Source organism: Caretta caretta, chromosome 9 (genome assembly GCF_965140235.1).
Source record: "Caretta caretta isolate rCarCar2 chromosome 9, rCarCar1.hap1, whole genome shotgun sequence".
Classification (NCBI taxonomy): Eukaryota; Metazoa; Chordata; order Testudines; family Cheloniidae; genus Caretta; species Caretta caretta.
Genome location: NC_134214.1, coordinates 103,042,062 through 103,063,251, shown reverse-complemented (window position 1 = coordinate 103,063,251; position 21,190 = coordinate 103,042,062). Strand labels below are relative to the sequence as shown.

At 61.8% G+C, this 21,190-nt stretch overlaps 1 protein-coding gene across 8 annotated transcripts in view; it reads right to left on the bottom strand.

The window, feature by feature from the left end:
* NLGN3 (neuroligin 3) overlaps positions 1 to 14,442 on the bottom strand; it is a 120,697-nt gene extending 106,255 nt beyond the window's left edge. For 5 of the 8 annotated variants that reach the window (XR_012670061.1, XR_012670062.1, XM_075132623.1 and 2 more), the window contains exon 1: positions 14,304 to 14,442. The gene's annotated coding sequence lies outside the window, so the exon portion shown is untranslated. Of the gene's footprint in view, positions 1 to 12,565; positions 12,754 to 14,303 lie in introns of those variants that run through there. The other 3 variants (XM_075132626.1, XM_075132627.1, XM_048864936.2) reach the window with 3 other exon arrangements.
* Positions 14,443 to 21,190: the final 6,748 nt, after the last annotated feature.

Here is a 21,190-nt window from a genome sequence, read left to right as displayed (position 1 = left end):
TAGGTGCCAGTGTAGCGTGAGCTCAGCTCCTGGGGAGGGGAGCTCCCAGATGGAGACAGAAGGCTCCACACCAGGGGAGAACCTGACAAGACTTCAAGCAGACATGTCCTGCAGCAGCCACTGCTCCGCTGTGGTGACGTCAGCCTTCCTGGGAGCTGGCAGGCAGGACACACTGTGCATACAGGCTGCAGTGCTCCCAGACTGCCGGGCTCCAGCAGACAGCGGCCCATGTTCCTCACCAGCCACAGCTTGCGTCTACAAATTGAATTTCACACTCATGTGCCCTTGAACAAGACACAGGTGGCTGAAGAACTCTCTGTCGCTTGCTCCCCCGCTGCATCTGTCTCCTCTTCTCCCCACCCCACACCTCTCCTTCTTCACTGGGTGGTGGGAGGGGAGGTGGGGCTCACAGCCACCTGCCCCAGTCTCTTGCAGGACACACAGCGAAGGCTGCATTTGGACAGTGCTTGCTCTCTGCTGAGCTATGACCCCCAAGACCCAGACCTGAGCAGCTCCCCTGAAATGGAGGGGAGAGAAGCCCAGAGGGCTGATCCCAAGGACTCAGCACTTCATCGCCAGTTCACAGCCCCATGGCACAGCATTATTTTTGTAAATATCTTCAATAAACAACAGCCATTTCTGCAGTTGGATAAAAATGAAAGGTGCATTGGAGGTTTCCAAAACTCCCAGAAACAACCCCAATTCTCAGCCAAAGCCTCCCTGGGATCAGATAGGATTTCACCCCAAGCACCCTTGTACCCTGTCATGGAGACCAAAAGAGAGGGAGGAAGAGGGAAAAGGGAAGAGAGAGACAAAAGGGTCCTGGCCACCTCGCTATCCTCACACGTAGGCACAGAAAACCCAGGGTAGCTGCACCATGGACATGCAAGGATGCTGCCTGCACCTGCCTGGCTCTAAGAGGAGAGAGCCAAGCTGCTGGCAGAGGCATTCCCTCCCCACCAAAAAAAAAAAAAAAAGAACGTGTCTGGGACTTGATCTTCTACTTCTCCACACCTGTGAACAAGGCTGATGATCCAAACAGTTCTGAAACAGGAGCACAGGAATTACCAGACCAGACCAGCACAAGAATCCAGCCCCCAGCACCAGCTGCAAGAACCCCCAGAAGAGAATATCCTTCTACCTAACCCCCATCAATTGGCATTTGCCCCGTGCCCAAGGGCTCAGATCCCTCTCATTCTGATCTAATGAAACTCTGGCTGTCACCGACTGCAGCGTGGCAGGGGGTTAGACTACATAACCCTTACGGTCCCTTCTAATCCTATGGTTCTAGGTCACCGTCTAATTGTCTCATTGCTACATGTGTGGCTTCAGTGACACCTTGTGGCAGTGAGTTCCACAGGTCAATTGTGGGGTGTGAAAAAGCATTTCCTTCTCAAGTGTGCTGCCTTTCAGTGTCCCTCCACTGGCCCTTGGTCTTGTGCAGAGAGCAAAGGAGAATGGCCACACCTGATCTCCATTCTCTAAGCTGTTCATCACTGTGGATCCCTCTACCTCACCCTCTTATTTGTCTGCTCTTTAAACAGCCCCAACAGTTTCTCTCTCCAGGTGGTCTCTCAGAACCCTTAATTCTTCTCATTGCCTGCCCTTGAATGCCTCCAAGCCCTGCCCCACCCTGGAGATGGGCTGGCCCAGAGGAGCTGTGTCCAGGGAGAGTGCTCATTGATTTGGATAATGGCACTAGAATATTCTCCTGTTACTTTCTTGCAGACCAATAGTTCAGTGGATTCCCTGACAGCAGCTGCACACTGAGCTCAGATTTCATTGTCCTACTGCTCACCAGGATGCTCAGGTCTTTTCCTGATTTAACATAGAACCAGTGACAAGTCTGAGGCGTTCGTTCTTTCCACAACACGTAAGTGAAAGTTTATGGGGAGGAGGGCAGACAAGGGCAGATCAAACTGAGATCAAGACCATGTTCTTAAGTCCACAGTACCTGCCATACAGGGGTAACCCCCAGAGACAAGGCGCACAGATCATCTGATCCTGCTGCCAGGACACTCTACAGAAGCTCCGGTGCCTGAGGAAGCCATGGAGAGGTAGTGTTAAGAGGCAGATCCCAGGGGACACCAATGCTTCCATGGCACTAAAGCAGCTTCAAGTAATTTGTCTGTTAACAAACCACACTCAAATCTGCAGCAGGTTTGGAGACAACTGAATACAGGCCTACTAGAGATGTGATCAACAGCCTCTATGTAACTAGGAACCCAAGTGAGAGAGCCAAGCGGTGACAAGAACGGGGAAGGGACCTGTGAACCTGCCAAGCCAGGAATACTGCCACCCCAGGATGGAGAGGGGAGGGCCTAGTGCACAGGATCACAGCACCACCTGCAGACGAGGCAGAGGCTCCTTTGCTCCAGGGCAAGAGGGATGGACTACTTGTGAACCCTGCAGCCCAAGCAAGGAGTTTCTTGGGCCTGGGAGGACCCAGGGAATGATTTCTCTTGCTGCAGTCCCAAGGGGAGAGAGCTGCCTGAACCACAGGTGTGAGCATTTATGGGGTCAGCAGAGGCCAAGGTCAGAACCTGCAAAGGGGCTGACCCACCTTCCCCCAGTCCCTAGCAACTCTCTATCATTCACCGTGTCCCTGCTCAGATCCCTGAGTCAGGTCTGCCCCTCCCTCGACAGTCAGACCCTGGATTCGGATTGTGCAGCTCCGGACATGCTCCCCCTCCCCCAGCCTGTGCAGAGGAGACCAGCAACCCCTACTCATCGCTCTGCGTGGGGAGGCCTCCTCCAGGAGAACCAATCCGATCTGTGGGACTGGGAGCAGTGGGAGATCCCAGCTATCAATGCTTGCACAGCCCCAGTCATTCCACACTGCAAGCCAGGGGCTGACTGAATGCAAAGCAGAGACAGGGACTGTGGAGGGGGCAGGACTGATCCCTCTCCACAACGCTCCCTGCTGGCATGTGTGTCACCAGCTGGCGCAGCTTCCCAGAACCCCAATTCCACCCTAATCTCTGCACCATTTTGAACGCACCTGCCTCTTGCTGGAGATTCTTCTTGGGTGTGACAGTGAATTCCTGTGAGGGCAAGGGACAGGGGAACTGGCAAGTCACAGCAAGATGAGCAAAGGCTAAGGGAAATGGCTGCTCTCTCCTTTTCCCCACGGAGCATGGCTATAACACACCCTCCACCCAGCCGGTAGCACTGCTTGGCAAAGAACGGCTGGGAGTACTAGGGAATTCTTTGTCTGGATGGCCTAATTTCTGAGGCAAGAGCATGAAGTGCGCAGAAGGAAGATGATGCACAAAATTACCCCCCGCCATGCCCCCACAGGGAGAAAAGCAGCTCTGAGCCAAAACACGGATGCAGCCATATCCCAAGATGCCAGCATCCCTGGCACACACAGAACCCGCTTCTCTTCTGGCTGCCCTAACAGAACTTGCCCATTGCACTAGCATTGTGGAAGGGTTTGGCTGCTAAAGCAGTTAGGTGGAACCTGCTGTCACCAATACACAAACAAAGGGCACTCCTCTCTGATCAGCCAGCCGGCATTCGGGAAGGATGCTTCCACTGTTCTGTCAACATACAGGACCAGCCTCTTCAAATATTATCTTGTGTCCACAAATACCCTTCCCTGAGTGCAGAATGCCATCCACGCTGATCCGTGAAACAGCCTGAACACTAGGGTCTGCCAAGGCCACACCACACCCTACGCACAGTCTCCAGGCCAAGGTTCTGCCCCAAACTCACTGCCACGTGTCTTGCTGCTTAGGCTGACAGATCTGCATGAGAAGCCAAGTGTCTCCTGTGGGCAATCGGGCTGTGAGGTGCTTGGAGGGGACACCCTTACCCAGGACGCGGTTGGGATTGCAGACTTTACTCACTACTACATTGTGATGTAGGGCAGAGAAACATTCAGACACACATTGAATTTACAGCAGCAGTGTCTGATACCACCTGGAACAAGGCCTCTTCACATTGGGGGAGACAGGAGAGAAAACGCACAGAACTCTGAGTAAAATCGGCCCCTCCTCATGCTGAAGAACAGTCAACTGCCTTGAGGGCTGAGCCCACCAATCTGCCCACATGACCAACTGCCTGGGACAAGCACCGCAGGTCACACCCCCACCTCCAGTTTTATCAATGAGTCACCCAGACAACCCTGGGCCATGCAGTGAACAGAGCCCATGTCACGGAGTCCCTGGGCGATGCTCTGGAACTGCTCCCCATGAAGCCAGTCAGGACTCTGGGGCAGTCGCCTTTCTGTGAGCAGCCTGTCTTCAGGACACGCAGCTCACACAGCTTCCACCTTCCTGGGTCTGACCTCGGAGCATTCAGCATCCTCTGCCCCTCCGTGCGCTTCCCACTCGAGTCCGCTCAGGCGGGGCTCCTGGGGAAGCCAGAGGGTCCTGCACCCCAACTTCGCAGTCAGACGTGACTCTCAGCCAGCCAGTAAAACAGAAGGTTTATTAGACGACAGGAACATGGTCTAAAACAGAGCTTGCAGGTGCAGAGAACGGGACCCCTCAGCTGGGTCCATTCTGGGGGGCAGTGAGCCAGACAACCACGTCTGCACTTCACTCCATGTCCCAGCCAGCCCCAAACTGAAACTCCCTCCAGCCCCTCCTCCTCTGGGCTTTGTTCCTTTCCCGGGCCAGGAGGTCACCTGATTCCTTTGTTCTCCAACCCTTCAGCTCTCACCTTGCAGGGGGGGGAAGGGCCCAGGCCATCAGTTGCCAGGAAACAGGGTGTTGGCCATTCTCTGTGTCCAGACTCCTGCACACACCTGCCCTCTAGGGCTCTGCAATGATCATACACCCTTACTCCACCCCCTAGATACTTAAGAACTGCCTAGGGGAAACTGAGGCACCCCCACACTATTCAGAGGAAACATTAAGAACAGTCCCACTTCGTCACATCTCTCCCCCCTTCGAGATCGAACTGAGCGGGGTCACTTTAGCCGGTGACCTGGGGAAGTTCGAAGCCACCAACGTTCCCATGGATGCCCCAGCATCTCTCCCATTCCTTGGTAGGAGTTACACCAGGCCCTTCCAGTTTCACGCCCTCCCTTAGGTCAGGGGTGGTCAATAGCACTCGCAGGCCGCATGTGGGAAGGTTTATGCAGCCCATGCCCTTTGGCCACCCCAAGAATGTCTCCCCATTGACCATCACCTTCTGCTCCCACTGGAGGTCCGGGGGGCCTGGCCCCAGGAAACTCCACACAGACATATAGGTTGGGGTCAGGAGTGGGAGCCTGTCCACATCCCCACCCATCTGGCTGACGGAGTCTATGGCCTTGGGACCCAGCAAGGGAGCTAGACACCGGGGCTTTTCCGCAGGGTCCCCTTGGTTCAAATCGCCAGCCTGCTCAAAGGCAGTGAGGTGGGCATCCACACCCCCCCCTCCTTAACGAGGGGCAGCAATTTAGTCTCGAGGTTCCCTGCGGAACTGGCACCCCGGGGTCTATCCCCACTCACCCCGGGGAGGTCCCCTAGGCCTCTCCGCTCCCCCACCGCCAGTTCATCCTGCTGCTGCTTCTGCAGCTCTTTCTCGGGCTCTCGCTGTCTCCCAGGGTCCTCTTGCTCTCTCAGACTCAGCTCCAATCCCGTCCGTCTCGATCCCCCGATGGGGAACCCGATCGTGAAGACCCTCGTCTGGTCGGGGACAGGAGTCTTGGCGATGCCTGGCTCCCGCTTCAGCTGCTCCCAGATCCTGCTATAGCCCCAGTTGGGGTCAGGAATCTGTTCCTTAGAGCGGTCATCCTCCTCCAGCTGCACGATTAACTCTGCTTTGGTGAACTTTCCAACGCTCAACCCTCTCTTTTTGCACAGGGTTACACTGTCCTTCTTAAGGAGACGGTGACAGGCCATCACTCCGCTCCTCCCAAGTTGTTGTGGACTCACAGGCCCGTGTGTTCTCAGCTCCCCACGGTTTCCAGGGAGAACCCCTAGTGTGCCAGCCCTTCTCGAGGTCACCACCTCTTTGCCAGGGTCGAGCTGCAGACTCCTCCGCCCCTTGGACTGCTCGCTGCAATCCCCAGGGGAACCCTGTTACTGCACAGTCCTTCTCGCTGGTCACACACTCCCAGGGGTTAACCGCCCCCCGAAACCACTCCTCTCTGAGCCTTCAGCAGGCCTGGTCCTTGGCAATCCCCCTTCGTGTTACTGCTCCCCAGTCACTTACTGCAGGAAGCACCATCCACGGGGTGCAGTACATCCCACCGCTGCCACCAGTTGTCACGGAGTCCCTGGGCGATGCTCTGGAACTGCTCCCCATGAAGCCAGTCAGGACTCTGGGGCAGTCGCCTTTCTGTGAGCAGCCTGTCTTCAGGACACGCAGCTCACACAGCTTCCACCTTCCTGGGTCTGACCTTGGAGCATTCAGCATCCTCTGCCCCTCCGTGCGCTTCCCACTCGAGTCCGCTCAGGCGGGGCTCCTGGGGAAGCCAGAGGGTCCTGCACCCCAACTTCGCAGTCAGACGTGACTCTCAGCCAGCCAGTAAAACAGAAGGTTTATTAGACGACAGGAACATGGTCTAAAACAGAGCTTGCAGGTGCAGAGAACGGGACCCCTCAGCTGGGTCCATTCTGGGGGGCAGTGAGCCAGACAACCACGTCTGCACTTCACTCCATGTCCCAGCCAGCCCCAAACTGAAACTCCCTCCAGCCCCTCCTCCTCTGGGCTTTGTTCCTTTCCCAGGCCAGGAGGTCACCTGATTCCTTTGTTCTCCAACCCTTCAGCTCTCACCTTGCAGGGGGGGGAAGGGCCCAGGCCATCAGTTGCCAGGAAACAGGGTGTTGGCCATTCTCTGTGTCCAGACTCCTGCACACACCTGCCCTCTAGGGCTCTGCAATGATCATACACCCTTACTCCACCCCCTAGATACTTAAGAACTGCCTAGGGGAAACTGAGGCACCCCCACACTATTCAGAGGAAACATTAAGAACAGTCCCACTTCGTCACAGCCCATCCATCCAAGGGCCCAGTAAGCGATGGCTCTTCAGCTAAAGGCTGGACAAAGTGCTCTGTAGCCCATGAGTAATTTACAGTGGAGACCTGAATGGAGGCAGGGCCTGTTGTGCAAGTTCTATGACATCTCTATAGGACCCCAACAATCCCAGCCCAGTAACCCCGTCCAGACAAATATCACACACATCTCTGGTTGCTGTGGATTCCCCCAGAGTTCCAGACAGTGCTAACAGGAGCCATTACTCCCCATTGCATAGCTGTTGCCTCTCTGCAGTTTCTCCCAAGTAAAGCAGAGATTGCCCCAAACGGCTTGGATACACAGTTTCAGCTGTGGTGAGAAATACAGGCACATTTATTTATGCATTCATGTTACATACACACGGCAGCATCCTTCTGAGGAGGTGGGAGGAGGGCACTACGCAGATGGCAATGAAGCTGAACAGACAATCTGCTCCCAGTTAACAATTCTGGCGCTCAACAAGTGTAGAACCAGTCAGACCAGTTAGTGCAGTGTCATTTTGCCTTCTCTACTGTACATGCTCCCCACACACAGCTCTGCAGGTGCCCCTCAGTACCAACCCACAGCCCTCCCACTGTTCCACCTGAGCTCCCCACACACTCTACCACTGCTCCTCAGTCCTGCCCTGCAGCCCCATAGGCTATTCCAGCCGGAACCCCTCCTGATCAGACTTCTAAGCAGACACAGCCTGTGCCAGATACCATGGCTTTGTGATGTCAATCTCATTTTCACCTGACCAAAGGCAGATCTGAACCCAGGATTCAGAACAACGAAAGGCCTCAGAGGTGCAGGCTTGTTCCAAATGCCATCAGCAACGAACTGATCTTAAGCACACGCAGGATCCACATCTACCACAGCAACAGTCTCTTTCAATTCCCACCCCTGCCATGCAGCATTCCCATTAAAGTGAATTTCCAGCCTTTCTGGATGGCAAAAGCCTAATTCTAAGGTATTTATCTGGCCTCCACTGTTGTAGTATCTGGGTGCCTCCCTACATCTAATGTCTTTACCCTCACATACCCCTGAGCAGCAGGGCAAGGCTATTCTCCCAGTTCCACAGATGGGGACAGAGGTCCAAAGAGGCCAAGGGACTTGCCCAAGGTCACATAGAGCATCTTCTGGTGTCTTCCGAGTCCCAGAGAGCTCCCAAACCACTTGGCTATCCTTTCTCTCTGACTACAGATGGACACACATACAAATTAGATGAACATTGCACACCTATGTGCATGTGCACTGACCGTGGCTATTTGACACACATTGGGTAACTGCACACACTATTTGCTAATTATGGTCATTTGAACTCAATTTCCCAAGGAGACCACCTAAAGTATTTAAAAATAAGTCCCAACAGCACAGAGATACAAAGTGTCCCATGCGCCTCAATGGTGTTAACTCTGAAACCCAGGACTGGATGTCCAGAACTGCAAATGTGCAGGCATCCAGCTAATCTCGGCACCCTAACTGCACATGTCATTGTGGTAACAGCACAGTTGGCCATGTGAATGTGCTAACTGCGAATGCAAATTAAGCAAATACATGCATAATGCTAAAAATGCGACCTCTAAATGTCAGCACTTAACTATTTCCCTGCAGATCATTTTAGAAGTATCCAGCTAATGAGTGGATTCTACACGGTTGTTGATTTCAGTAGCTGGTATCAGGGTCCGAAGAAAGGTGGGGTGGTTGCATGGGACAAGGTAGACTAAACTGGGGAACTAAGAGTTCAAATCTCTCCCCTCCAAAAATGTAACCACCTCTGCTGCTGCCTAGAATGGGGATGTAGATGTTCCCCCATTTGGCTGACAGGAACCCAAGACATTTCCCATTCCTTCCTGGGGACCCACCTGCCCCTTACACAGTGGGCAAAAACCTCTAGCTTTCCACCAGCTTCCTCCTACACGGCAGTGACGAGGACAATAAAAACTAGAGCAGCACACGGAATATAGAGAACCATGCCAACACTATCAGGGTCAACAACAGGGAACTGAGCACAGGCTCCATCAAAGAGAGCACAGATACTTCCAGGGGCTGCCGCAAGGAGCACATGGCCCTGGTTCTCTGGCAGCTTTTCATAACAGAATTAAGGGCCTGGGAATGGCTCCCAAGCCCTGAAGGCCTTTAAATATCTAGAGAGAAGAAAGAAGCAAGAACTTTATCTGAAGAGTGTTGCAACTCAGGAGGGAAAGCTGCCCCAAACAGATCTCGTGCTGGTTGCAGATTCCAACAGGGACATGCCAGGGGCTGGGCTATGCCAGTGGGAGGAGGGGGCTGGGCTACAGAGCAGGCAGGGTTCTGGAACCTGGGGGACTGCGAGCTGCAAGAAGAATGAGGCTAGCCTTTTGATCATCAGATTCTCTGTGCCTCTTCTGCTTCTAACACCTTCCACTTCTCAGCAGAAAAAGGCTACCTCATCTTTCCAGTAACATTCTACACACCCTTCTCCTTTAGGGGTCTGCACTGACCACAGCCTGGAAACTACTCTTCTCCCTCCTGCTGCTGCTGATGGCTCCTTCTAGCTCCAGATGCTGGTTAACCTCAGGGCAGCCTTCAGTACGAAGGACTGCACATCTGTAGGGCTTCAGAGCACCTGAGCCCAACTCTCAGGCTGAGGTGATCAATAGTGAGGTAATCTGCAAATACTGCAAATGCACATACAGATCGGGTAAATCACACTTCCCGTCAGTAACCAGCCCGGGCCGGGGAAACTAATGATCCAACCAGCAGACCAAATTCGGTGACGGATCTTGGTCACGTGCTACCTGAGGCACATTGTACATATGCTAAGAAAAAGAAGTGCTTGTGCAAATCTTTGTGCGCAATTACCCAACTCACAGCCTGAATAAGTGTGCGTGCAAGTTGGACGTAACATTGTCCAATTGCTTTGCACACCCAAACATACTACATTCTGGCCCACAGAATCACACAAGTTGAAGGGGCCTTAGCCCACGGGACCCAGGCCCCAATGCCTATGCATTTTTCATACTGTCCGACTCTGTTTTAAAGCAACTAGGCTTCCCCTCTCCCAGCCTGGCCCATCTTACCATCAGGAAGGGGCTCCTATTTCTACCCCTAATACCTCACTCAAGCCTTTTTCACCAGGCATGTTAGCACCCTGCAAACATCTTGGACCAGCTCCTTACTCACTTACTAGAAGAGCTACACCACTGCCACCCCCTATCATTTTGGCCAACTTGTTCTAGTGCTGAGGGTCCAAACACGAACACCACCTTTGAGCCAGCGCCTCCTCAGAGCCAGACATCTCACCTTGCAAATTACTGTCTAGTTTTCTGCCCCTTCTCGCCCATCTCCCCCTCTCCTTGGTTACTTCCCAGCGAAATCCCATTCTATTATTTTCTAACAAGGTTTCCAACCGCTCTGGCCCCTTTGGATCATGCCTTTGGCCTACCTAGTCAAAGACTAACCAATTTATTTGAGCATGAGCTTTCGTGAGCCACAGCTCACTTCTGATGAAGTGAGCTGTGGCTCACGAAAGCTCATGCTCAAATAAATTGGTTAGTCTCTACGGTGCCACAAGTACTCCTTTTCTTTTTGCGAATACAGACTAACACGGCTGTTCCTCTGAAACTAGTCAAAGACGTCATCCTTGTTTTTAACACTCCAGGACTTGCTCTAGATCGGGGTGGCTAACCTCTGGCTCTGGAGCCACATGCGGCTCTTCAGAACTTAATATGCAACTCCTTGTCTAGGCACTGACTCTGGGGCTGGAGCTACAGGCGCCAACTTTCCAATGGGCCGGGGGCTGCTCACTGCTCACCCCCTGGCTCTGCCCCAGGCCCTGCCCCCACTCCACCCCTTCCCGCCCCCTCCCCTGAGCCTGCCATGCCCTCGCTCCCCCCCACCCCAGCCTCCTGCATGCCACGAAACAGCTGATCGGGAAGGCTGGTGGGCGGGAGGCGCGGGAAGCGGAGAGCTCATGCGGGGCTGCTGACGTATTACTGTGGCTCTTTGGCAATGAACATTGGTAAATTCTGGCTCCTTCTCAGGCTCAGGTTGGCCACCCCTGTTGCAGATGATCTAATGGACTCTGTCTCTTCCCCCCATCTAGTCCCTCCTCTCATCTGGCTACAGTCTCTTTCCTGTCATTTCAGACAAACATTCCCATCCCATTGTTGGTACAAGAGCCTTCTCCTCAGCAGCTCTGTCTTTACCCCTCCCCAGTGGCCATACAACGGGGCTATAATTAATGATTACATAACACTTAGTGTACCAGTAGTTTAGAAGGCTCATTACAGAACTTTGATCAGAAACATTCTCTGCCCTGAAGAGCTACCAATCTAACAAGACAAGAGATCTGTGCAGGGAGGGAGAGGATGCCCAGCAGGGAGTGACAGACCTGTTCAAGATGTAGGGGTCAGCATGGCAGCAGGCACAGAGCTGGATGCAAGAAAAGGAGATGCCAGTGAGAGGACTGAGAAGTGGTAAAGAAGGAGACACAACAAAGGCATAAGAAACAGCTGGAGCAGTGAGGAACAGAGAGCAAGCAACAGGCACATTGGAAATACAAAAGGAGCAATGCCATTTGGGACAGAATGGTGTGAAGACAGGGGAGGGGCAGAGGGGAGATCGCAAGGGCTTAGACTAAAAGTGTAGCAGTGTAAACAGTGAGCAAAAGTGGAAAAGAGGCATCAACAGGGCGATGTGGATTACGGCTCTGCTGAACACCCAAGGCTATGGGGCATTCAGCAGAGGCGGGAGCTGAAGCCATGGGAGCAGCCAGGTGGGTCAAGTGAGAAGACAGGACAGAACCCTGAGGAGAGAAAATCACTATGCTCTCAAATGAACTCACACAGGAAAACGATAAAAGACAAAGGACAAACCCTTTTCACAAAGTGATCACTCTTTATCTGACCTATCAGTCTTTGTCCTCAAAGGACACCTGCACAGCACTTCGAAAAGTGGGAGCTTAAACTCACAACTTTGTTAGACACTAAAAATCATGGTCTTATATGCAGACACTGGATTTATAGCTTATTACAACAATCTAACCCACTAACCCCCCTTTTTGTCCTATGACTACAGGAGTGTTAATGGGCCACTTCACCTTGAATGGTCCCATACAGAATTAAAAAATGGATTAAAGCTGATGTTAAAAAATTACGTAACAAACAAGTTAAGAAAAGAGTGTCTGTACTACTACTTAGACGAAGCTATCTGTTTGATCTCGTGTTTAACTGGTCAGACCTGAAGAAGAGCTCTGTACAGCTCTGGCGTCCCTCTCACCAACAGAAGTGGGTCCCATAAAAGATATTACCTCATCCACCTTGTCTGGCTTACACTGGCAGGAGTCAAGACTACCTCAGACCCAGACTAACACCACCATTCCCATCACTACACAATCCTGCCCAGACACCGAGACCTGGGCAGAGAAAGAGCTTATCATTATAATTATTTGAACAAAGCATTTTTCATAAGCACCAAGCTGCTTTACAGAACCACTGACATGCAGCCACCCCCAGGCAGAGGCCTAGCAACTGCACAGAAGTGCACAGCAAGGATACTCGCATTTTAGGACGGGAAGTGAAGAAGAATCCCACCCGTTACAGGAGGAATTGAGAGAGACACAATGCAATTGCCGAGACTGGCACATACCCCAGGCAGGGGGCTGCCCCCTGCTTCATCCTGCCAGCGCAGAGGTACCATGCCTGCATGGGCTGCCGCTGGACACCCGAGGAGGATGACATGGGTTTGGCGGGGTTGGAACAGTCGGGCACACTTTATCCACAAGACGCCTTATCTGACTAACCCACAGCATCATCCCGCCCCGCTCCTCTGGCCCACGGCCGGCCGGCCCAACCCCCAAACACTTCTCCAGCAAAGCCAGAAGCGGGGCGCGTTCGCGGGCCCAGGCGAAGCTCGGGAAGGCGAGCCCAGCCCCTCCGCCTGCCGGGAGAAGGCGGCCGGGCGGAGCCGAGCGAGGGGTACCCCGCGCCGAGCGACGAAGGAGGGCGGGCGACTTGCTCTGAGCTCGGGCCGCGGCCCGGCAGACCGGGGCCGCCAGCTGAGCGCAGCACAATCCCCCATTCACACCGTCACCATGGCAACGCCGGCAGCACGGAGCACCGCTTCCCCCCCCCCCGGCCGCCCAGCCAGCCCCCCTCCCCTCACAGCCCCCCCCCCGCCGCCCAGCCCAGCCCCCCTCCCCGCACAGCCCCCCCCCCGGCCGCACAGCCCAGCCCCCTCCCCTCACAGCCCCCCCCCCCGGCCGCCCAGCCCAGCCCCCTCCCCTCACAGCCCCCCCCCCCCCGGCCGCCCAGCCCAGCCCCCTCCCCTCACAGCCCCCCCCCCCGGCCGCCCAGCCCAGCCCCCTCCCCTCACAGCCCCCCCCCCCCGGCCGCCCAGCCCAGCCCCCTCCCCTCACAGCCCCCCCCCCCCCCGGCCGCCCAGCCCAGCCCCCCTCCCCTCACAGCCCCGGCCGCCCAGCCCCCCTCCCCTCCCCGCACAGACCTCCCCCGGCCGCCCAGCCCAGCCCAGCCCCCCTCCCCTCACAGCCCCCCCCCGGCCGCCCAGCCCAGCCCCCCTCCCCGCACAGACCCCCCCCCCGCCGCCCAGCCCAGCCCAGCCCCCTCCCCTCACAGCCCCCCCCCGCCGCCCAGCCCCCCTCCCCGCACAGCCCCCCCTGGCCGCCCAGCCCAGCCCAGCCCCCCAGCCCAGGCCCCCTCCCCGCACAGCCCCCCCCCCCCCGGCCGCCCAGCCCAGCCCAGCCCCCTCCCCTCACAGCCCCGGCCGCCCAGCCCAGCCCCCCTCCCCGCACAGACCCCCCCCCGGCCGCCCAGCCCCCCCCCTCCCCTCACAGCCCCCCCGCCGCCCAGCCCAGCCCCCCCCCCCGGCCGCCCAGCCCAGCCGCCTAGCCCAGCCCCCCTCCACGCACAGCCCCCTCCCCTCACAGCCCCCCCCCCGGCCGCCCAGCCCAGCCCAGCCCCCCTCCCCTCACAGACACCCCCCCCCCGGCCGCCCAGCCCAGCCCCCCTCCCCTCCCCTCACAGCCCGCCCCCCCCCGGCCGCCCAGCCCAGCCCCCCTCCCCGCAAGACCCCCCCCGGCCGCCCAGCCCAGCCCCCCTCCCCGCACAGACCCCCCCGCCGCCCCGCACAGCCCCCCCCAGCCGCCCAGCCCAGCCCCCCTCCCCTCCCCGCACAGCCCCCCCCGGCCGCCCAGCCCAGCCCACCCCCCTCCACTCACAGCCCCCCCCGGCCGCCCAGCCCAGCCCCTCACAGCCTGCCCCGCACCCTCCCCAGCCCAGCCCCCCCCCGGCCGCCCCGCCCCGCCGAGTCCGCCCCGCGCAGCAGCCCCCCCGGCCGGCCGGCGCTGTCGGCACCGGGCCTCACTCACCCCGGGGGGCGGCCGCGTGGCTCCGCCATGTCGGGTCCGGGCGGCTGCAGGGGGCCGGTTCCGGAGGCTGCTCCGCTCAGCCCAGCCCGACCCCGCGCCGGAGAGCGCGCAGCGCGTGCACGGCGGGGCGGGAGCGCGCGCTCAGTAACCCCTTCGCCGCCGAGCCCCTCCGGCCCCGCCCCTGCTCGCGCCCCCCCACGGCTCCCTCACGAGCCTGCCCCCCCAGCCCCCCCGCACCGACCCCCCCACGGCTCCCTCACCAGCCTGCCCCCCCAGCCCCCCCGCACCGACCCCCCCACGGCTCCCTCACCAGCCTGCCCCCCAACCCCCCCGCACCGACCCCCCCCCCACGGCTCCCTCACCAGCCTGCCCCCCCAGCCCCGACCCCCCCCACGGCTCCCTCACCAGCCTGCCCCCCAGCCCCCCCGCACTGACCCCCCCCACGGCTCCCTCACGAGCCTGCCCCCCCAGCACCGACCCCCCCCCACGGCTCCCTCACCAGCCTGCCCCCCAGCCCCCCCGCACCGACCCCCCCCACGGCTCCCTCACCAGCCTGCCCCCCAGCCCCCCCGCACCGACCCCCCCACGGCTCCCTCACCAGCCTGCCCCCCAGCCCCCCCGCACCGACCCCCCCACGGCTCCCTCACCAGCCTGCCCCCCAGCCCCCCCAGCCCCGACCCCCCCCACGGCTCCCTCACCAGCCTGCCCCCCAGCCCCCCCGCACTGACCCCCCCCACGGCTCCCTCACCAGCCTGCCCCCCCAGCCCCCCCAGCTCCAACCCCCCCACGGCTCCCTCACCAGCCTGCCCCCCCAGCCCCCCCGCACCGACCCCCCCACGGCTCCCTCGCCAGCCTGCCCCCCAGCCCCCCCGCACCGACCCCCCCACGGCTCCCTCACCAGCCTGCCCCCCCAGCCCCCCCGCACCGACCCCCCCCACGGCTCCCTCACCAGCCTGCCCCCCCAGCCCCGACCCCCCCCACGGCTCCCTCACCAGCCTGCCCCCCCAGCCCCCCCGCACCGACCCCCCCCACGGCTCCCTCACCAGCCAGCCCCCCCAGCCCCGACCCCCCCCACGGCTCCCTCACCAGCCTGCCCCCCCAGCCCCCCCGCACCGACCCCCCCCACGGCTCCCTCACCAGCCAGCCCCCCCAGCCCCCCCGCACCGACCCCTCACCAGCCAGCCCCCCCAGCCCCCCCGCACCGACCCCCCCCACGGCTCCCTCACCAGCCTGCCCCCCCAGCCCCCCCGCACCGACCCCCCCACGGCTCCCTCACCAGCCAGCCCCCCCAGCCCCGACCCCCCCACGGCTCCCTCACCAGCCAGCCCCCCCGCACCGACCCCCCCACGGCTCCCTCACCAGCCTGCCCCCCCAGCCCCCCCGCACCGACCCCCCCACGGCTCCCTCGCCAGCCTGCCCCCCAGCCCCCCCGCACCGACCCCCCCCACGGCTCCCTCACCAGCCTGCCCCCCCAGCCCCCCCGCACCGACCCCCCCCACGGCTCCCTCACCAGCCAGCCCCCCAGCTCCCCCGCACTGACCCCCCCCACGGCTCCCTCACCAGCCTGCCCCCCCAGCCCCCCCGCACCGACCCCCCCCACGGCTCCCTCACCAGCCTGCCCCCCCAGCCCCGACCCCCCCCACGGCTCCCTCACCAGCCTGCCCCCCCAGCCCCCCCGCACCGACCCCCCCCACGGCTCCCTCACCAGCCAGCCCCCCCAGCCCCCCCGCACCGACCCCCCCCACGGCTCCCTCACCAGCCAGCCCCCCCAGCCCCCCCGCACCGACCCCCCCCACGGCTCCCTCACCAGCCTGCCCCCCCAGCCCCCCCGCACCGACCCCCCCACGGCTCCCTCACCAGCCAGCCCCCCCAGCCCCGACCCCCCCACGGCTCCCTCACCAGCCAGCCCCCCCAGCCCCGACCCCCCCCACGGCTCCCTCACCAGCCTGCCCCCCAGCCCCCCCGCACTGACCCCCCCCACGGCTCCCTCACCAGCCTGCCCCCCCAGCCCCCAGCACCAACCCCCCCACGGCTCCCTCACCAGCCTGCCCCCCAACCCCCCCGCACCGACCCCCCCCCACGGCTCCCTCACCAGCCTGCCCCCCCAGCCCCGACCCCCCCCACGGCTCCCTCACCAGCCTGCCCCCCAGCCCCCCCGCACTGACCCCCCCCACGGCTCCCTCACGAGCCTGCCCCCCCAGCACCGACCCCCCCCCACGGCTCCCTCACCAGCCTGCCCCCCAGCCCCCCCGCACCGACCCCCCCCACGGCTCCCTCACCAGCCTGCCCCCCAGCCCCCCCGCACCGACCCCCCCACGGCTCCCTCACCAGCCTGCCCCCCAGCCCCTCCGCACTGACCCCCCCCACGGCTCCCTCACCAGCCAGCCCCCCCAGCCCCGACCCCCCCCACGGCTCCCTCACCAGCCTGCCCCCCAGCCCCCCCGCACTGACCCCCCCCACGGCTCCCTCACCAGCCTGCCCCCCCAGCCCCCCCAGCTCCAACCCCCCCACGGCTCCCTCACCAGCCTGCCCCCCCAGCCCCCCCGCACCGACCCCCCCACGGCTCCCTCACCAGCCTGCCCCCCCAGCCCCCCCGCACCGACCCCCCCACGGCTCCCTCGCCAGCCTGCCCCCCAGCCCCCCCGCACCGACCCCCCCACGGCTCCCTCACCAGCCTGCCCCCCCAGCCCCCCCGCACCGACCCCCCCCACGGCTCCCTCACCAGCCTGCCCCCCCAGCCCCGACCCCCCCCACGGCTCCCTCACCAGCCTGCCCCCCCAGCCCCCCCGCACCGACCCCCCCCACGGCTCCCTCACCAGCCAGCCCCCCCAGCCCCGACCCCCCCCACGGCTCCCTCACCAGCCTGCCCCCCCAGCCCCCCCGCACCGACCCCCCCCACGGCTCCCTCACCAGCCAGCCCCCCCAGCCCCCCCGCACCGACCCCCCCCACGGCTCCCTCACCAGCCAGCCCCCCCAGCCCCCCCGCACCGACCCCCCCCACGGCTCCCTCACCAGCCTGCCCCCCCAGCCCCCCCGCACCGACCCCCCCACGGCTCCCTCACCAGCCAGCCCCCCCAGCCCCGACCCCCCCACGGCTCCCTCACCAGCCAGCCCCCCCGCACCGACCCCCCCACGGCTCCCTCACCAGCCTGCCCCCCCAGCCCCCCCGCACCGACCCCCCCACGGCTCCCTCGCCAGCCTGCCCCCCAGCCCCCCCGCACCGACCCCCCCCACGGCTCCCTCACCAGCCTGCCCCCCCAGCCCCCCCGCACCGACCCCCCCCACGGCTCCCTCACCAGCCAGCCCCCCAGCCCCCCCGCACTGACCCCCCCCACGGCTCCCTCACCAGCCAGCCCCCCAGCCCCCCCGCACTGACCCCCCCCACGGCTCCCTCACCAGCCTGCCCCCCCAGCCCCCCCGCACCGACCCCCCCCACGGCTCCCTCACCAGCCTGCCCCCCCAGCCCCGACCCCCCCCACGGCTCCCTCACCAGCCTGCCCCCCCAGCCCCCCCGCACCGACCCCCCCCACGGCTCCCTCACCAGCCAGCCCCCCCAGCCCCCCCGCACCGACCCCCCCCACGGCTCCCTCACCAGCCAGCCCCCCCAGCCCCCCCGCACCGACCCCCCCCACGGCTCCCTCACCAGCCTGCCCCCCCAGCCCCCCCGCACCGACCCCCCCACGGCTCCCTCACCAGCCAGCCCCCCCAGCCCCGACCCCCCCACGGCTCCCTCACCAGCCAGCCCCCCCAGCCCCGACCCCCCCCACGGCTCCCTCACCAGCCTGCCCCCCAGCCCCCCCGCACTGACCCCCCCCACGGCTCCCTCACCAGCCTGCCCCCCCAGCCCCCAGCACCAACCCCCCCACGGCTCCCTCACCAGCCTACCCCCCAGCCCCCCCGCACCGACCCCCCCCACGGCTCCCTCACCAGCCTGCCCCCCAGCCACCCCGCACCGACCCCCCCCCACGGCTCCCTCACCAGCCTGCCCCCCCAGCCCCGACCTCCCCCACGGCTCCCTCACCAGCCTGCCCCCAGCACCAACCCCCCCACGGCTCCCTCGCCAGCCTGCCCCCCCAGCCCCCCCGCACCGACCCCCCCACGGCTCCCTCACCAGCCTGCCCCCCCAGCCCCCCCGCACCGACCCCCCCCCACGGCTCCCTCACCAGCCTGCCCCCCCAGCCACCCCGCACCGACCCCCCCCACGGCTCCCTCACCAGCCTGCCCCCCACGGCTCCCTCACCAGCCTGCCCCCCCAGCCCCGACCCCCCCCACGGCTCCCTCACCAGCCTGCCCCCAGCACCAACCCCCCCACGGCTCCCTCGCCAGCCTGCCCCCCCAGCCCCCCCAGCTCCAACCCCCCCACGGCTCCCTCACCAGCCTGCCCCCCCAGCCCCCCCGCACCGACCCCCCCACGGCTCCCTCACCAGCCTGCCCCCCCAGCACCGACCCCCCCCCCACGGCTCCCTCACCAGCCTGCCCCCCCAGCCCCCCCGCACCGACCCCCCCCACGGCTCCCTCACCAGCCTGCCCCCCCAGCCCCCCCGCACCGACCCCCCCCACGGCTCCCTCACCAGCCAGCCCCCCCAGCCCCGACCCCCCCCACGGCTCCCTCACCAGCCTGCCCCCCAGCCCCCCCGCACCAGCCAGCCCCCAGCACCGACCCCCCCACGGCTCCCTCACCAGCCTGCCCCCCAGCCCCCCCGCACCAGCCAGCCCCCAGCACCGACCCCCCCACGGCTCCCTCACCAGCCTGCCCCCCCAGCCCCCCCGCACCGACCCCCCCCCACGGCTCCCTCACCAGCCTGCCCCCCCGCACCAGCCAGCCCCCCCGCACCGACCCCCCCACGGCTCCCTCACCAGCCAGCCCCCCCGCACCAGCCAGCCCCCAGCACCGACCCCCCCACGGCTCCCTCACCAGCCTGCCCCCCCAGCCCCCCCGCACCGACCCCCCCCACGGCTCCCTCACCAGCCTGCCCCCCCAGCCCCCCCGCACCGACCCCCCCCACGGCTCCCTCACCAGCCTGCCCCCAGCACCGACCCCCCCACGGCTCCCTCACCAGCCTGCCCCCGCAGCCCCCCCGCACTGGCCAGCCCCCAGCACCGACCCCCCCCACAGCTCCCCCACCAGCCTGCCCCCCCAGCACCATCATTCCCATCCGCCAACTCCTTTAGCGCTCTCGGATGCAGCACATCCGGCCCCATGGACTAGTGCTCGTCCAGCTTTTCTACATAGTCCCAAACCACTTCTTTCTCCACAGAGGGCTGGTCACCTCCTCCCCATGCTGTGCTGCCCAGTGCAGCAGTCTGGGAGCTGACCTTGTTTGTGAAGACAGAGGTGAAAAAAGCATTGAGTACATTAGCTTTTTCCACATCCTCTGTCACTAGGTTGCCTCCCTCATTCTGTAAGGGGCCCACACTTTCCTGGACTTTCTTTTTGTTGCTAACATACCTGAAGAAACCCTTCTTGTTACTCTTAACATCTCTTGCGAGCTGCATGGTGTGATTTGGCCTTCCTGATTTCACTCCTGCATGCCCGAGCAATATTTTTAAACTCTTCCCTGGTCATTTGTCCAGTCTGCCACTTCTTGTAAGCTTCTTTTTTGTGTTGAAGATCAGCAAGGATTTCACTGTTAAGCCAAGCTGGTTGCCTGCCATATTTACTATTCTTTCTACACATCGGGATGCTTTGTCCCTGTAACCTCAATAAGGAGTCTTTAAAATACAGTCAGCTCTCCTGGACTCCTTTCCCCCTCATGTTATTCTCCCAGGGGATCCTGCCCATCAGTTCCCTGAGGGAGTCAAAGTCTGCTTTTCTGAAGTCCAGGGTCCATATTCTGCTGCTCTCCTTTCTTCCCTGTGTCAGGATCCTGAACTCGACCATCTCATGGTCACTGCCTCCCAGATTCCCATCCACTTTTGCTTCCCCCACTAATTCTACCTGGTTTGTGAGCAGTAGGTCAAGAAGAGCTCCGCTCCTAGTTGGTACCTCCAGTACTTGCACCAGGAAATTGTCCCCTACACTTTCCAAAAACTTCCTGGATTGTCTGTGCACCGCTGTATTGCTCTCCCAGCAGATATCAGGGTGATTGAAGTCTCCCATGAGAACCAGGCCCTGCGATCTAGTAACTTCCGTGGGTTGCCGGAAGAAAGCCTCATCCACCTCATCCCCCTGGTCCGGTGGTCTATAGCAGACTCCCACCACGACATCACTCTTGTTGCTCACACTTCTCAACTTAATCCAGAGACACTCAGGTTTTTCTGCAGTTTCATACCGGAGCTCTGAGCAGTCATACTGCTCCCTTACATACAGTGCTACTCCCCCACCTTTTCTGCCCTGCCTGTCCTTCCTGAACAGCTTATATCCATCCATGACAGTACTCCAGTCATGTGAGTTACCCCACCAAGTCCCTGTTATTTCAATCACATCATAATTCCTTGACTGTGCCAGGACTTCCAGTTCTCCCTGCTTGTTTCCCAGGCTTCTTGCATTTGTGTATAGGCACTTGAGATAACTCGCTGATCGTCCCTCTTTCTCAGTATGAGGAAGGAGCCCTGCCCTCTCGCGCGCTCCTGCTCGTGCTTATCCCACTTCCCCACTTACCTCAGGGCTTTGGTCTCCTTCCCCTGGTGAACCTAGTTTGAAGCCCTCCTCACTAGGTTAGCCAGCCTGCTTGCGAAGATGCTCTTCCCTCTCTTCGTTAGGTGGAGCCTGTCTCTGCCTAGCACTCCTCCTTCATGGAACACCATCCCATGGTCAAAGAATCCAAAGCCTTCTCTCCGACACCACCTGCGTAGCCATTCGTTGACTTCCACGATTTGACGGTCACTACCCAGGCCTTTTCCTTCCATGGGGAGGATGGACGAGAACACCACTTGCGCCTCAAACT